This window comes from Hyperoodon ampullatus, assembly GCF_949752795.1.
Source record: "Hyperoodon ampullatus genome assembly, chromosome: 2".
NCBI lineage: Eukaryota > Metazoa > Chordata > Mammalia > Artiodactyla > Ziphiidae > Hyperoodon > Hyperoodon ampullatus.
The window spans coordinates 107626775-107645326 of record NC_136915.1 but is presented as its reverse complement, the minus strand read 5'-3'; the positions used below and the strand labels follow the sequence as shown (position 1 = coordinate 107645326).

Here is an 18552-nt window from a genome sequence, read left to right as displayed (position 1 = left end):
ATGCATGTGGAGAGATTCAGCTGCCATTATCCTGTGTGGACCTGTGCTCTCCTATCATTCTTTTTCAAATGCAGATTTTCAATAGTACACAAAATAGACAGAATTATATAACAGAATATCCCCATCTTTGTCAGCCACGATCAACAAATACCAATTTATGGCTGAACTTGTTTTACTATAATCCACTCACTTACCTTTTCCTATATTCTTCAAAGCAAATCTCAGACATCACATTTCATCTGTAATTAGTTCAGCATGTTTCCCTAAATGAGGACTCTTTTTGAAAGTATTATCATCATAGCATTATAATTCTTCATAAATTAATTCAAAATCTTTAACATCATAAAATAGCGTTCAAATTTCCCATTATTGTTTTGTTAGTATTCTTTCTTGGGATCCAAATAAAATCCACAAACTGTAATCAGTAGGATATGTGTTTAAGTCTTTTACATATGTTTCCCCTCAGTTTCTTCCTCCCTCCCTCCCTCCCTTCCTCCCTCTGTTCCTTCCTCCCTTCCTCTCTCTCTCTCTCTTGCTCTTGCTCTCTCACTCTTGCTCTAGCTCTCTCTTGATCTTTTGCTGTCCTTTTTTTCTTTTCTTTAATCATTCATTTGTTGAAGAAACTGAGTTGTTCTGTAGCATTCCCACAATCTAAATTGTATAACTGGGTGTACTTTAATAATTTCTTCTGTCCTCCATACTTTCTTTTTGGTGGTAGAATCTACAGCAGTGCTGTAATGTAATGAAAATGCAAGCCACATATGTAATTAAAATTTTTCTAGTAGCCACAATGAAAAGTAAAAAGTTTAAGCACACAAAAATACAAATATAATCTTCTACATAGCTAATTAATACTACACATTAAAGGAAATATAATTCTACCAAAGTTTTAAAGTTGTGTTTAATAGAAAAATATTGTGCATGTCTTCAGCTTTTAAGCTTACATTCACATGAATTATAAACTAAATATAATTAAAATACACTTCCTCAGTCCTACTAGCCATATTCTAAGTATTCAATAGCCATATGTGTCTAGTAGCCCCTGTTTTGGACCTGGCTGATATAGAGACTGATGAGATTCACATTTGCTATCTTGGCAAGACTACCTCAGAAATGGTGTGTGCTCTCTGATCAGGAGGCACATCAAGTCCTGTGTGTCTCTTCTAATAATATTAGCAGCCCTCAGCGTTCAAGGACTAGATCCATTAACTGATTATGTGGAGTAAAATGGTGATATTCCGTGGTCATGTATTATTTAAGTGGAACACTTGTATAAAAAGAAACTTCCCTTAAATACTAAATACTGTTTAGTTACTTAGTGGTACTCTCTGTAAAGAAAACTGCAGCTTAATGAGCAATTCCCCAAGCATCCTCTGTGGTCACCAGTTGTTGTTTTTTTTTTTTTTCCCCTGTGCTAATATGAATTCAAAGTTTCAAACACATTGAAGTATTTCAATTCATTGCAATATAGTCTTTACTGATATTCCAATTATCCTCTCTTTCAGCAGTGAAAGTGACTTTAAGCTGGCTCCTTCGTCCTTTTGATAAGATTCTAACAGTCTTTGAGACCTTTCTTTCTTCTTTTTTTTTTTTTTTTTTTTTTTTTGCGGTACGCGGGCTTCTCACTGCTGTGGCCTCTCCCGTTGCGGAGCACAGGCTCCCGACGCGCAGGCTCAGCGTCCATGGCTCACGGGCCTAGCCGCTCCGCGGCATGTGGGATCTTCCTGGACCGGGGCAACGAACCCGTGTCCCCTGCATTGGCAGGCGGACTTTCAACGACTGCGCCACCAGGGAAGCCCTTGAGACCTTTCTTGATATCAGTATGACAAGGTGCTTCTGTCTCATCCTGAATATTTTCTGCCCCTGACCTGGACTCAGTCATTTCTCTAAGAATCTCTGGTTTCTTTTCATGCAAAACGTTATTCCCAAATCAAATTGTGTAACCTAAAGATACTCATTGGAATTGGTTTCTTTCTAGACTTTTCCAGTGGACAGAGCTAGGAAATACATGCTCATATTTGTATGTATTTATGTATTCACATATATTCACATTCATAATTCAAATTCAGAACTACAGGCTTTTTATTGAACGTCTATCTTTCATCTGAAACTCTTTTCTCTAATACCAGTATTTTTGTTTTTAAGGACACTGGGCATAATAGAAACACAATATCTTTTACAGTCTCCTTTGCTTTCTCCCGCATTATACAGACAAAAGAATAGATACCAACAATGCCAATAATAACACAACTGAGGAAAGCAGTTTTTAAAATTTTGTCACAGTCCTGGGGTATATATAAATTATTGTGTTTTATGGTCTTTTCGGAGAGTTCTTATCCAATATGGTTGTTCCACAGAAGACATACACAGGTTCATTTGTTACATTGTGTTTTCAATGTCTAGAGATGACATTTAAAAGATTAATTTAATTTGATAATGATAAAAAAAATGAATGTGGTTTCCAACTCAAATCTAACCAAACAAGGCATATTCACTATAGTCTAGCCTTGACTTAAGATCTGTTCAAGTGTCTCAAAGGCCTGGGTGGATGTGGGTCAGGGATCCCTGCTCTCCTCAGACGCCGGAATCCTTGGCCTTCTCCTTCGGGCTCAGCTTGGAATGAAACGACGAGATTCCCTGGAGTCATGGTTCAAATCTTAGCCTAACAGCAGCTTTCCTTGTCCAATTTAGACTTAGGAGTGAGAAATTCTGAAAAAAATCGGAACAAAATGGAATAGAATCAATTAAAATTGGGAATAAAGTAGGGCACTTGAATATAATACAGTACTTCCCATCCAGGTCTGGAACCCTCGACCCGAAAGCTAAGAAAGCGCTGTCACCCTGGCTGCTCAGCGACGTTACAGCCCCGCACCGCGACCCTTTACTGACAGGGACAAGCGCGCAGTTAGTTACAAGACGTGCGGTGCGAAGCTCCCTCGCGGGGCAGGACTCAGTGGGCGCAGCCTCTGCCTCTTGCCCTCGAGACCCAGGGTGACCCGACGAGGGGGTGCCACCGGCTCAGTCACTGCGCCCCTGGGCGGCGGGGCCGGGGCCTCCGATGGCTAGCGACGGGCAGAGTCGCCAGGGCCCAGGGGAGACGCCGCGGGCTCGTCTCCCTACCTGCCCGCCCCGTCCGCATGGAACGTGAGGATCGCCCCTCTTCGGGACGCGGGAGCGGGAAAGAACGTCCCATTTTAGGAGTAAAAAATCCCCTTCTTCTAACTAAACAGAAAGGTCCCACCGAGATTTGAACTCGGATCGCTGGACTCAGAGTCCAGAGTGCTCACCATTACACCATGGAACCCTCTAATTCCCCTGCTCCCGCCACTCAGCCAAGCAACGCACAGCCCCGCGGGCCCAGGAGCGGCCTCCCGTCGAGCCCTTTCGTAACCTCGCCCGGGGCCCGCTTCCTCCGCGACGCCAGGAGGCGCCTGACTCGCCTGCCCGCGGCCGTCTCTTTCAGGTTTCTACGTCGTAAAAATACACGAAATCGGGGCTTCCGTGGTGGCGCAGTGGTTGGGAGTGCGCCTGCACATGCAGAGCACGCGGGTTCGTGGCCCGGTCCGGGGGGGTCCCGCATGCCGCGGAGCGGCTGGGCCCGTGGGCCGTGGCCGCTGGGCCTGCGCGTCCGGAGCCTGTGCTCCACAGCGAGAGAGGCCGCAGCGGTGAGAGGCCCGCGTACCGCAAAAAAAATAAATAAAAAATAAAAATAGACGAAACCCATGCTCGATGAGCGATAACGAAGTGTGTTTCAGGGTGTTTCAGGGCTTTTCTGCGCTGTGAGCGGTCCTAGTTTCTGCTCCGGAGAAAATCACGGCTAGGGAAAACAAAACTTTTTTTCCCATTTTTTTGCAGTCGCCCTCCTCTCGCTGCCCTGGAAGCTCGGAACATCCTCAAACAACGTTCGAAACGTCGTGAGATGTTGTTTCCTTGAGATCATCGCGGGGCGCTGCCGGTTTTGTTTAGGCACAAACTGCTTTTTCTGTTGACAATCGGATCGGAACCGGAAAAGGTTTAATTACATGGTCGTACTACCGCTGTGATCCTGCGGCAGAAACGCACTGAAAAATTTCATGCAGGAAAAAAGTTTATCACAACGCCGAGTAGAAAAACGCTTTTGCTCACACCGCCAGAGTCCACGATAGTTAAAAAGCGGGGGGGGGGGGGGGGGGGGGGAAGGGGGGGCGCAATACTGGGGACTTAAAAACTAGGCGAATGAATAGTAAAGACCGCAACCACCCACTACGACAACGCAGGAGCTAATAAGGGAGACTATATAACTTATTTAAAATATAACTTATCGTAACACTACTTAATGTAATTTTTAACTTGTTTACTTTTGTCTCTATTTGGGTCTCCTCTTCTGTGCGTGGAGTTTCTCTCGTAGCAACAAGCGATGATCTGACTGCTGTGATACTTATTATTGGACAGTATAAGCTGCAGACACGCGAATTCAGTAGTTATAACTTACGGACCCTTTTCCGCGGCAGCTAGGTGGTCTTTGCAAGAACTGAATCCATGTTTGCCATATTAGTAAATAGATTCTTAATGACTGTGCTGCGAGATAGCTCCAACTTATTTACGCTTTGTTTTCAGTTCAATCGATCAATTCTCTTATTAAATACCAATTGCTGGGGGAGAGCGCGCACGCAGTCCCCCACTACCACAAATTATGCAGTCGAGTTTCCCGCATTTGGGGAAATCGCAGGCGTCAACACACTCGCAGTGCAATGAGTGAGCCTCATCCTGGGAAAACCACCTTCATGATCATGGTATCTCCCCTGCCAGGTAAGTATGAACTGCTTTGTCCCGCGCCCCGGTACAGCCTTAGACTCCTACACTGTACACACACGCTCACCACCCACCCTCCGCACCCCTTGCTCTTCCACGCCTCTCAGCACCTCCAAACGACTCTGCTAACAAAATCCAAGCAACTTCTCCGGAAAATTTCCACAGCCCGGGAAGTGGCTCGCGGGGAATTGTACCCCTACGCTGCAAGATTTACATAAGCCAAGCCCCATTCCTGACCTCTAAGGCGGCTCCTCTCCTCCAACCCCCGCCCTGTCCCCGCCCTGCCGAGATGACCAATGGGCGGGCCGGCTGCTGAAGGGGAAGTGACGTCATCTTGTCCGCCCACTTCGGGAGCCCACCAAGCCGAGGTAATACGCCTCTTACCCTTTATCTGAGATACCGGCGGATTTTGCCAGCCTCCTCGAATTCTTACCTTTTGTCTTGCTTTACACGCCGGGGACAGGAATTCTGGGATCGTGTGTTACGCTGATCCAAAAATTTTTTAAGTAGTAAAGAAATTGTAAAACAATGTATACAAGTATATATTTATGTATGTGTCTTGTGTATAAACATACAGATTCAGGGTTACGTCTCAGAGTGTTACTCGGTGTATTTTCTGTGCACGTCCTTCCTACTTCATTCTCTTGGTATCCCAGGGACCATGTTTTTCCTTTCCCCACCATACAGAATACAAGAAATGAAGATTCTGAAAAAGAAGCTGATGACCAAGATAAGGGATAGAAAGATGACGTGTTTGCTTGAAGCGTGAGGTTTGTTTGTTTGTTTTCTCTTCCTGGGTAAGACTGGGTTAGACCTGAGGGCGGGGAGCGGGGAGACTGCCGAAAGCAGTCAACTTGTGTTTTCAGACCAGAGAGCGAGGAGTGGCGTAACTTGATTCTTGAGGGTGCCTTTGGCTTAAGGGGGAAGCTGACTCTTCTGGAGAATCCTGGAGCTGACAGCAAAGGAACTCAGCACCCAGCCAACTTCCAGGAAGAAGCTTTCTTTCTTCCCCCCTGCGTTCCCTCATTTCCCTCCTTTTCCTCTCTGCAGCCATCAGAAATAAACTCTGGCTCGTTTCATCTGAAACATACTTTATTCCAGGGATAGTAATAGCTCAGAGAATCTCCAGCAAACTGGAGAACCAGGCTATACAAACAGGGAGGAATAAAGAAGGCCAATGGAAGGGAGCACACAGACCAAATGGAAAGGACACAAGTGCCTCCTGCTGAGTGACAGACCCTGTAGCTTTGCACAGGTGACACTACTGGCCCTGGACACTAGACACTGCCAATGGCTCCATGGCTTCTGCTGCACCTGGTCGGTGTTAAACTAAGGATCTTGAGGTGGGGAGATTCTTCTGTTGCAGGGGACAGAAAAAATTTCCCCGGGGCCTACTCCTTGTGTCTCTCAACTCCTGTCAAATGCTGGAGTAGTTGTTGCTGATGGGGATTTGCCAGCTCTTGGTAATAGACCCACATCTTAGCCCCTAGGAAAACTAAGACAGCGAATGCGTGATCCTTAAAAGTTTCAGAATGTGGGAACTTTCTCATACAAACAAAGGGGGCTCAGATACTAGATGGCCTAGATATGACAAAAGACCCTCCTGTGCCCAACACCCTGCGGTCAGCCCTGTGGGGAGCATTATAAATCCAGTTCTGAAGCTCCTGCTACCCTGTCCCAAACATACACCCGTGCACACCCTATTTTGGATGGTGTTAGACGTTTACCCCGAGCACAAGGTGAGGGTTTCGACTCCTTATATGGTGATGGTTGGTACATCACTCAGTATTATTTACATTATCTACGCTGAGAATTGAAAACTTTGAAAGTTCACATTTCTGGGGATAGAATAATTGTTCTAAAGCCATGGTAACAAATAGCCACCAGAACTGTTTTTTGTTTTGTTTTTTTCTTTTTTTTGTGGTACGCGGGCCTCTCACTGTTGTGGCCTCTCCTGTTGCGGAGCACAGGCTCCGGACACGCAGGCTCAGCTGCCATGGCTCACGGGCCCAGCCGCTCCACGGCATGCCGGACCTTCCCGGACCAGGGCACGAACCCATGTCCCCTGCATCGGCAGGTGGACTCTCAACCACCGCGCCACCAGGGAAGCCCCAGAACTGGTTTTTAAATCCTCTCTATCTACCAATGTCCACTGTAGGAGTTTCCTGTTGCTATTGTAACACATTACCACACACTTAGTGGCTTAAAACAACACACATTTATTATCATATGGTTCTGGAGATCAGAAGTCCAAGATGCATCTCACTGGGCTAAAATCAGTCTGACAGTGGAGGTGAGGTTCTTTCTGGAGGCTCTAGGGGAGAATCTCTTTCTTTGCCTTTTCCAGCCTCTTGAAGATGCCCACATTCTACTCTCACAGCCCCCTTCCATCTTCATAGCCAGTCACGGCTGATCAGGTTATTCTCACAACGCATTATTCTGACACCAAATCTTGCTCCCTCTTTCACTTATATGGACCCTTGTGATTCCATTGGACCCTCCAGGATAATCTCCCTATCTCAAGGTCCTTAATTTAATCACACCTGCAAAGTCTCTTTTGCCATGTCAAGTAACATGTTCACAAATTCCAGGGACCAGGATGTGGACATCTTTGGGGAAGCATTATTCTGCCACCACAGCCAGTCTCCTCAGTGAACACATTTCTGCAAACATATCAGTCAGTGGTGGCCCCTCTCTTCTGAAAGTCAGCCAGGTGAAAGCAACTCAGTCCACTGCCTTTGAGTGTCAGCCAGTCAACAGCTGTGCCCCGTGTTGAGGCATTTGAGTCAGAGAGAGAGAAGGAGAAAGCCTGTGGGGAGAGGAATCTGAGGCCCCAGTGCCTGGGAAGTTCCCAGGGACCAGAGCTGAGAGCTGCAAACAGCTTCATAGGAGGAGGCTGGGGACAGTGTTAGGAGCTGAATGTATGTGTTCCACCAGCCACCCCCCAAATTCATATCTTGAACCCTAATCCCTGTAGGGCTGTATTTGGAGAAGGGATCTTTAAGGAAGTAATTAAGATTAAATGAGGTCATAAGCTTGGAGCCCTGATCTGACAGGATTAATGTCCTTAAATGAAGAGAGCTTGGGCCCCTGCCCTATCCCAGCTCCAGCAAGGAGAAAAGGCCATGTGAGGACCCAGCGAGGCATCTGCTATTTACAAGCCAGGAAGAGAGCTCGCAGCAGAAAGTGAATTGGCAGGAATCTTTTTTTTTTTCTCTCCCTCCCTCCCACCCTCCCTATCCCACCCCTCCAGTCGGTCACAAAGCACCGAGCTGATCTCCCTGTGCTATGCGGCTGCTTCCCACTATCTATCTACCTTACGTTTGGTACTGTATATATGTCCATGCCTCTCTTTCGTTTTGTCACAGGTTACCCTTCCCCCTCCCCATATCCTCAAGTCCATTCTCAAGTAGGTCTGTGTCTTTATTCCTGTTCTACCCCTAGGTTCTTCATGACATTTTTTTTTCTTAAATTCCATATATATGTGTTAGCATACGGTATTTGTCTTTCTCTTTCTGACTTACTTCACTCTGTGTGACAGACTCTAGGTCTATCCACCTCATTACAAATAGCTCAGTTTCATTTCTTTTTATGGCTGAGTAATATTCCATTGTATATATGTGCCACATCTTCTTTATCCATTCATCCGATGATGGACACTTAGGTTGTTTCCATCTCCGGGCTATTGTGAATAGAGCTGCAATGAACATTTTGGTACATGTCTCTTTTTTTTTTAATTTTTTTTTTATTAGTTTCTGCTTTATAACAAAGTGAATCAGTCATACATATACATCCGTTCCCACATCCCTTCCCTCATGCATCTCCCTCCCTCCCACCCTCCACATCCCACCCCTCCAGGCGGTCACAAAGCACCGAGCTGATCTCCCTGTGCTCTGCGGCTGCTTCCCACTATCTATCTACCTCACGTTTGGTAGTGTATACATATCCATGCCTCTCTTTCGCTTTGTCACAGCTTACACTTCCCCCTCCCCATATCCTCAAGTCCATTCTCAAGTAGGTCTGTGTCTTTATTCCCGTTTTACCCCTAGGTTCTTCATGACATTTTTTTTTAAATTCCATATATATGTGTTAGCATACGGTATTTGTCTTTCTCTTTCTGACTTACTTCACTCTGGATGACAGACTCTAGGTCCATCCACCTCATTACAAATAGCTCAGTTTCGTTTCTCTTTATGGCTGAGTAATATTCCATTGTATATATGTGCCACATCTTCTTTATCCATTCATCTGATGATGGACATTTAGGTTGTTTCCAGCTCCGGGCTATTGTGAATAGAGCTACAATGAACATTTTGGTACACGTCTCTTTTTGAATTATGGTTTTCTCAGGGTATATGCCTAGTAGTGGGATTGCTGGGTCATATGGTAGTTCTATTTTTAGTTTTTTAAGGAACCTCCATACTGTTCTCCATAGTGGCTGTACCAATTCACATTCCCACCAGCAGTGCAAGAGTGTTCCCTTTTCTCCACACCCTCTCCGGCATTTATTGTTTCTAGATTTCTTGATGATGGCCATTCTGACTGGCGTGAGATGATATCTCATTGTAGTTTTTTTTTTTTTTTTTTTTTTTTTTGCGGTATGCGGGCCTCTCACTGTTGTGGTCTCTCCCGTTGCGGAGCACAGGCTCTGGACGCGCAGGATCAGCAGCCATGGCTCACGGGCCCAGCCGCTCCGCGGCATGTGGGATCTTCCCGGACCGGGGCACGAACCTGTGTCCCCTGCATCGGCAGGCGGACTCTCAACCACTGCGCCACCAGGGAAGCCCGCATCGTAGTTTTGATTTGCATTTCTCTAATGATTAATGATGTTGAGCATTCTTTCATGTGTTTGTTGGCAGTCTGTATATCTTCTTTGGAGAAATGCCTATTTAAGTCTTCTGCCCATTTTTGGATTGGGTTGTTTGTTTTTTTGCTGTTGAGCTGCATGAGCTGCTTATAAATTTTGGAGATTAATCCTTTGTCAGTTGCTTCATTTGCAAATATTTTCTCCCATTCTGAGGGTTGTCTTTTGGTCTTGTTTATGGTTTCCTTTGCTGTGCAAAAGCTTTGAAGTTTCATTAGGTCCCATTTATTTATCTTTGTTTTTATTTCCATTTCTCTAGGAGGTGGGTCAAAAAGGATCTTGCTGTGATTTATGTCATAGAGTGTTCTGCCTATGTTTTCCTCTAAGAGTTTGATAGTTTCTGGCCTTACATTTAGGTCTTTAATCCATTTTGAGCTTATTTTTGTGTATGGTGTTAGGGAATGATCTAATCTCTAATCTAATCATACTTTTACATGTCCCTGTCCAGTTTTCCCAGCACCACTTATTGAAGGGGCTGTCCTTTCTCCACTGTACATTCCTGCCTCCTTTATCAAAGATAAGTTGAACATATGTGCGTGGGTTTATCTCTGGGCTTTCTATCCTGTTCATTGATCTATCTTTCTGTTTTTGTGCCAGTACCACACTGTCTTGATTACCGTAGCTTTGTAGTATAGTCTGAAGTCAGGGAGCCTGATTCCTGCAGCTCCGTTTTTCATTCTCAAGATTGCTTTGGCTATTTGGGGTCTTTTGTTTTTCCAAAAAAATTGTGAAATTTTTTGTTCTAGTTCTGTGAAAAATGCCAGTGGTAGTTTGATAGGGATTGCATTGAATCTGTAGATTGCTTTGGGTAGTAGAGTCATTTTCACAATATTGATTCTTCCAATCCAGGAGCATGGTATATCTCTCCATCTATTTGTATCATCTTTAATTTCTTTCATCAGTGTCTTATAATTTTCTGCATACAGGTCTTTTGTCTCCTTAGGTAGCTTTATTCCTAGATATTTTATTCCTTTTGTTGCAATGGTAAATGGGAGTGTTTTCTTGATTTCACTTTCAGATTTTTCATCATTAGTGTACAGGAATGCCAGAGATATCTGTGCATTAATTTTGTATCCTGCTACTTTACCAAATGCATTGATTAGCTCTAGTAGTTTTCTGGTAGCATCTTTAGGATTCTCTATGTACAGTATCATGTCATCTGCAAACAGTGACAGCTTTACTTCTTCTTTTCCAATTTGGATTCCTTTTATTTCCTTTTCTTCTCTGATTGCTGTGGCTAAAACTTCCAAAACTAGGTTGAATAAGAGTGGTGAGAGTGGGCAGCCTTGTATTGTTCCTGATCTTAGTGGAAATGGTTTCAGTTTTTCACCATTGAGGACAATGTTGGCTGTGGGTTTGTCATATATGGCCTTTATTATGTTGAGGAAAGTTCCCTCTATGCCTACTTTCTGCAGGGTTTTTATCATAAATCGGTGTTGAATTTTGTCGAAAGCTTTCTCTGCATCTATTGAGATGATCATATGGGTTTTCTTCTTCAATTTGTTAATATGGTGTATCACATTGATTGATTTGCGTATATTGAAGAATCCTTGCATTCCTGGAATAAACCCCACTTGATCGTGGTGTATGATCCTTTTAATGTGCTGTTGGATTCTGTTGGCTAGTATTTTGTTGAGGATTTTTGCATCTATGTTCATCAGTGATATTGGCCTGTAGTTTTCTTTCTTTGTGACATCCTTGCCTGGTTTTGGTATCAAGGTGATGGTGGCCTCGTAGAATGAGTTTGGGAGTGCTCTTCCCTCTGCTATATTTTGGAAGAGTTTGAGAAGGATAGCTGTTAGCTCTTCTCTAAATGTTTGATAGAATTCGCCTGTGAAGCCATCTGCTCCTGGGCTTTTGTTTGTTGGAAGATTTTTAATCACAGTTTCAATTTCAGTGCTTGTGATTGGTCTGTTCATATTTTCTATTTCTTCCTGATTCAGTCTTGGCAGGTTGTGCATTTCTAAGGATTTCTCCATTTCTTCCAGGTTTTCCATTTTATTGGCATAGAGTTTCTTGTAGTAATCTCTCATGATCTTTTGTATTTCTGCAGTGTCAGTTGTTACTTCTCCTTTTTCATTTCTAATTCTATTGATTTGAGTCTTCTCCCTTTTTTTCTTGATGAGTCTGGCTAATGGTTTATCAATTTTGTTTATCTTCTCAAAGAACCAGCTTTTAGTTTTATTGATCTTTGCTATCGTTTCCTTCATTTCTTTTTCATTTATTTCTGATCTGATCTTTATGATTTCCTTCCTTCTGCTAACTTCGGGGGTTTTTTGTTCTTCTTTCTCTAATTGCTTTAGGTGCAGGGTCAGGTTGTTTACTCGAGATGTTTCCTGTTTCTCAAGGTGGGATTGTATTGCTATAAACTTCCCCCTTAGAACTGCTTTTGCTGCATCCCATAGGTTTTGGGTCGTCGTGTCTCCATTGTCATTTGTTTCTAGGTATGTTTTAATTTCCTCTTTGATTTCTTCAGTGATCACTTCGTTATTGAGTAGTGTATTGTTTAGCCTGTGTTTGTATTTTTTACAGAACTTTTCCTGTAATTGATGTCTAGTGTCATAGCATTGTGGTCAGAAAAGATACTTGATACAATTTCAATTTTCTTAAATTTACCAAGGCTTGATTTGTGACCCAAGATATGATCTATCCTGGAGAATGTTCCATGAGCACTTGAGAAAAATGTGTATTCTGTTCTTTTTGGATAGAATGTCCTATAAATATCAATTAAGTCCATCTTGTTTAATGTATCATTTAAAGCTTGTGTTTCCTTATTTGTTTTCATTTTGGATGATCTGTCCGTTGGTGAAAGTGGGGTGTTAAAGTCCCCTACTATGAGTGTGTTACTGTCGATTTCCCCTTTTATGGCTGTTAGTATTTGCCTTATGTATTGAGGTGCTCCTATGTTGGGTGCATAAATATTTACAATTGTTATATCTTCTTCTTGGATCGATCCCTTTATCGTTATGTAGTGTCCTTCTTTGTCTCTTCTAATAGTCTTTATTTTAAAGTCTATTTTGTCTGATATAAGAATTGCTACTCCAGCTTTCTTTTGATTTCCATTTGCATGGAATATCTTTTTCCATCCCCTTCCTTTCAGTCTGTATGTGTCTCTAGGTCTGAAGTGGGTCTCTTGTAGACAGCATATATATGGGTCTTGTTTTTGTATCCATTCAGCCAATCTGTGTCTTTTGGTGGGAGCATTTAGTCCATTTACATTTAAGGTAATTATTGATATGTATGTTCCTATTCCCATTTCCTTAATGGCTTTGGGTTCATTATTGTAGTTATATTCCTTCTGTTGTGTTTCTTGCCTAGAGAAGTTCCTTTAGCATTTGTTGTAAAGCTGGTTTGGTGGTGCTGAACTCTCTCAGCTTTTGCTTGTCTGTAAAGGTTTTAATTTCTCCATCAAATCTGAATGAGATCCTTGCTGGGTAGAGTAATCTTGGTTGCAGGTTTTTCTCCTTCATCACTTTAATTATGTCCTGCCACTCCCTTCTGGCTTGTAGAGTTTCTGCTGAGAGATCAGCTGTTAACCTGATGGGGATTCCCTTGTGTGTTATTTGTTGTTTTTGCCTTGCTGCTTTTAATATGATTTCTTTGTGTTTAATTTTTGACAGTTTGATTAATATGTGTTTTGGCGTATTTCTCCTTGGATTTATTCTGTATGGGACTCTCTGTGCCTCCTGGACTTGATTAACTATTTCCTTTCCCATATTAGGGAAGTTTTCAACTATAATCTCTTCAAATATTTTCTCAGTCCCTTTCTTTTTCTCTTCTTCTTCTGGAACCCCTATAATTCGAATGTTGGTGCGTTTAATGTTGTCCCAGAGGTCTCTGAGACTGTCCTCTGTTCTTTTCATTCTTTTTTCTTTATTTTGCTCTGCATCAGTTATTTCCACTATTTTATCTTCCACCTCACTCATCCGTTCTTCTGTGTCAGTTATTCTGCTATTGATCCCATCTAGAGTATTTTTCATTTCATTTATTGTGTTTTTAATTGATGCTTGATTCATCTTTAGTTCTTCTAGGTCCTTGTTAACTGTTTCTTGCATTTTGTCTATTCTATTTCCAAGATTTTGGATCTGGGAAATAGAATCTTGCATCATCTTTACTATCGTTATTCTGAATTTTTTTTCAGGTAGACTGCCTATTTCCTCTTCATTTGTTAGGTCTGGTGGGTTTTTATCTTGCTCCTTCTCCTGCTGTGTGTTTTTCTGTCTTCTCATTTTGCTTATCTTATTGTGTTTGGGGTCTCCTTTTTGCAGGCTGCAGGTTCGTAGTTCCCATTATTTTTGGTGTCTGTCCCCAGTTGCTAAGGTTGGTTCAGTTGGTTGTGTAGGCTTCCTGGTGGAGGGGACTAGTGCCTGTGTTCTGGTGCATGAGGCTGGATCTTGTCTTTCTGGTGGACAGGGCCACGTCTGGTGGTGTATTTTGGGGTGTCTGTGGACTTTTTATGATTTTAGGCAGCCTCTCTGCTAATGGGTGGCGTTGTGTTCCTGTCTTGCTAGTTGTTTGGCATAGGGTGTCCAGCACTGTAGCTTGCTGGTCGTTGAGTGAAGCTGGGTGCTGGTGTTGAGATGGAGATCTCTGGAAGATTTTCGCCGTTTGATATTATGTGGAGCTGGGAGGTCTCTTGTGGACCAGTGTCCTGAAGTTGGCTCTCCCACCTCAGAGGCACAGCACTGACTCCTGGCTCCTCAATTTGGGATGATTCGTTGTCTATTCATGTATTCCACAGATGCAGGGTACATCAAGTTGATTGTGGAGCTTTAATCCGCTGCTTCTGAGGCTGCTGGGAGAGATTTCCCTTTCTCTTCTTTGTTCTCACAGCTCCTGGGTCTCAGCTTTGGATTTGGCCCCACCTCTCCATGTAGGTCGCCGGAGGGCGTCTGTTCTTCGCTCAGACAGGACAGGGTTAAAGGAGCAGCCGCTTCGGGGACTCTGGCTCACTCAGGCCGGGGGGCAGGGAGGGGCACAGAGTGCGGGTGGAGCCTGCAGTGGCAGAGGCCGGTGTGACATTGCACCAGCCCGAGGCGCGCTGTGCGTTCTCCCAGGGAAGCCGTCCCTGGATCCCGGGACCCCGGCAGCGACCGGCTGCAAAGGCTCCCCGGAAGGGGGGCGTGGACAGTGACCTGCGCTCTCACACAGGCCTCGCGGCGGCGGCAGCAGCCCCAGCGTCCCACACCCGTCACTGGGCTCCGCGCTTTCAGCTGCGGCTTGTGCCCGTCTCTGGAGCTCCTTTAAGCAGCGCTCTTAATCCCCTCTCCTCGCACACCAGGAAACCAAGAGGGAAGAAAAAGTCTCTTGCCTCTTCGGCAGGTCCAAACTTTTTCCTGGACTCCCTCCCGGCTAGCTGTGGCACATTAGCCCCCTTCAGGCTGAGTTCTCGCCGCCAGCCCCAGTCCTCTCCCTGCGCTCTGACCGAAGCCCGAGCCTCAGCTTCCAGCGCCGCCCGCCCCGGCGGGCGAGCAGACAAGCCTCTTGGGCTGGTGAGTGCCAGTTGGCACCGATCCTCTGTGCGGGAATCTCTCCGCTTTGCCCTACCCAGGTACGTGGGGAGTTTCTTGCCTTTTGGGAGGTCTGGGGTCTTCTGCCAGCGTACAGTAGGTGTTCTGTAGGAGTTGTTCCACGTGTAGCTGTATTTCTCGGAACTTCGAATCTTGATCTTGGACTTCCAGTCTCCAGAATGTGTGAAAACAGATTTCTGGTTAAGCCACCCTGTCTATAGTATTTTTTTCTGGAAACCCAGGCTGACTAATCCAGATTGTTACTTAGCCATTGGCCTAAGCATCTTCTCCTACGTGGTCCTTTCTGGGATCTGCCCCAGTTTTGTTCATTTCCTGTAATTAGCACTCACCACCTGCTTTGCCCTTCTTAAGGCTGATCCATGACTTTGGAATGAGAATTGATCACCTGGTTTAGGATTTCAATAGCATAATTTGCTACATGTAGCAATGACCTGCACCAAGGGTCTTCTTAGAGTTTCTTTTGAACGAGTTTGACATCTTCCCAAATTTCAACCTTGCTTGACTTGGACAGCTGGACTGAGATTCTGCAGAGTGACCCCATGACCCCATGTGGCCTGCATTTCCTTTTCTCATGAGAGATTTCCGTGCTTTGGACTCTCCAGAACCACAGACCAGGGTTTGGCTGCTGGTGAGGAATCTGTGCCTAGCTCTGGGGAAACCTAGGGAAAAAGGAAAGATCCCCAGAATCAGGGCATGGGAGGGGGCAGGGGCTGAGAGGCTGCTCTTGTGGGAATAAAGAAGTCTGGAGGATGAGAGAGGAGGCTGGGGTGTGTGTGTGTCCAGCATGAGGTCAGGGGAAGTTCAAGAGAGGGCAGCTGCCATTCTGGGACCAGAGGCTAGAACCTCCATGGCATTCATGCTCTGGTCATCGTCCTCCTTATTATTCCTCAGCTTCTGCCTTCCCCTTCCTCGCCATCCTCCCCTATCTTCTCCCCAGGCTTATTTGTTCCCACTCCTTCTCCTTGTCCCTGCCCCTCTTGCTCCCATCCTCCCATCCCTTCCCCCACCCAGAGCAGGCCAACATGGGAAGGGGCTGCCCCAGTCTGAGAGGACGATGAGGGAGTATTTTCCACCAGCCTGAGAAACATGAACACATTGCTCTCTGGTCAGAACCTGGTTTGGAGGAGACAGAGCAAGTTGGCTCTGCCTGAGGAGCTCATCCTCCACAGCCAACCCAGGCAGCACGGGCCTTAGGCCGACCCCGGGGATGTGTGACCAAAAGTCGGGAACCTCTGGACATGGATTGCTGACATCTGGTCCACAAGATTCCAGACAAGTTAATATCTTGGTGCCTGCCTTCTTTACAAGGCAAGTTCCAAGGGAAGGACTGTGGCTCCCCTTCCTGGCCGCCTGGCTAAGGCGCACAAGGATCCCTCTGTTCATGCAAGGGAAGGTCTGAGAAAGCCCTCCCATCTGTTCCACAGAGACCAGCTGAAAGTTCATAGTTAGAAGTTAGTGGGGTCCCAGGTGCACCGACTCCACCACCACCTTCACCTCCTCCACCATGCACTCTTTGTCTCGGATGAGATTTCTACCATCAGAGTCAGCCTTGGAGGGGGGAAAAGGCCACATTTTGGGAAAAAAAAAAGATCTAAAGAGACTAGTACTTGTGCAATTTTATGGACAGCAGTGAAGCACTTCTAGGGTTCTAAGCTGACTTTATCTTGATTCACTGGTCTAGACTGTAGTGTCTTATTTTAACTAAACTTTGTTGAAATTAGAGAAGTTCTTTCTTTTCATAGTTCCAATATTAGTTGGTATCTGAGTTAATAGTTTTGTGACCAGCAGAATAATACTGTCTCCCCCAGTATGTGCCTGCTGTAATTCCCCCACCTGTTCATATATTACACCACATAGGAAAGGCAACTTTGCAGATGTGATCAGGGTAAAGACCTTGTGATGAGATTATCTTGGACCATTCAGGTGGGCCCCATGAAATTACATGGGGCCTTAGAATTGAGAGGCAGAAAAGATCAAAATGGTGTGAAATTAGAAGGACTCTACCTGCTGTTCTGGTTTTGAAGTTGTAGGAAGGGGTCAAAAGCCAAGGAATGTGGGAGACCTCTAAAAACTTTTTAGGAAAGTAAGGAAAGAGATTATCCCTTACAGCCTCCAGAAGGTAAGGCAGTTCTGTTGACCCCTTGATTTTAGTCCAGTGAGATCTTTGTTGGACTCCTAACCTACAGAAGTGTAATATAATAAAAATGTGTTCTTTTAAGACACTAAAGTTATGGTCACTTGTTACAGCAGAAATAGAAAACCAATTCAGTAAGTGTCTTAGCATATTCACTTTAGCAGTAATAAGATCTGGGGGATATAATTAACCCTGTATAAATTCTGCAGGTTGTTTGCCTGTCTTAGGTTGACAGATCAAGAGATATTTGTACATGTTTGGGCCTCCCTGGTGGCACAGTGGTTAAGAATCTGCCTGCCAATGCAGGGGACACGAGTTCGAACCCTGGTCTGGGAAGATCCCACATGCCGCGGAGCAACTAAGTTCGTGTGCCACAACCAGTGAGCCTGTGCTATAGAGCCCGCAAGCCACAACTACTGAAGCCCGTGCGCCTAGAGCCCATGCTTTGCAACAAGAGAAGCCACCACAATGAGAAATCCTCGCACTGCAATGAAGAGTAGCCCCCGCTCGCCGCAACTAGAGAAAGACCGCGCGCAGCAACGAAGACGCAACACAGCCAAAAATAAATAAGTAAAATAAATAAATAAATAAAATTTATTTTAAAAAGAGATGTTTGTACATGTTTGAAGCATTACATTAGGTACCTGCCGTCTTTCTTCCTTTCCATTTTTTTCCTAAAGGTCTCTCACCCTATTTCCTGCACAGGACCCAACATGGCTCTCATTTGAATTATGGCAAATTGGAAGACATTGGTGGTCATGCAGGTTGATTTTAGTTTTAAGAATGAGTTCTGTTTCTGACATATAGAGGAAAAGAATGTAATTTATGAAAAGTTAAATATTGGAGAATCTTCCATTCCAAAGATACGTTTTTTGCAACTTTTTTAATAGGGTAAAGAACTACATTTCAAAGGGTGAAACACAAGAATGGCTATTGGGAATTTTCCCCATAAGTAATTTGTGACTTGATCCTGACCAGCTCTGAGATCTGTATGATTCATGTTGTTGCTTCCATAAATGTTATGTCCATAAAATGAAGTTCTTAGAAGCAATATTTGAGTTCTCCATTGGATTTAGGAAGAATTGCTGGGATGCTTGAATAACTGCAGAGCATGAGGCCCTCAAATTTTCCTACTTTGTCTTTAAGTAATACTTAATAGTTTGGCCAACTTTTCATCCATTCTGCTGATTCTGTCAGTGAGTTCCTCTTTATTGACAGCCAAAGGCACTCAT

At 44.5% G+C, this 18552-nt stretch overlaps 1 long non-coding RNA gene across 1 annotated transcript; it reads left to right on the top strand.

The window, feature by feature from the left end:
* Positions 1 to 5131: 5131 nt before the first annotated feature.
* On the top strand, positions 5132 to 17868 carry LOC307049275. Its single transcript, XR_013810749.1, has 3 exons — positions 5132 to 5159; positions 5479 to 5561; positions 17530 to 17868. It is a non-coding gene; the product is annotated as an uncharacterized lncRNA (long non-coding RNA).
* The last annotated feature ends 684 nt before the right edge of the window (positions 17869 to 18552 follow it).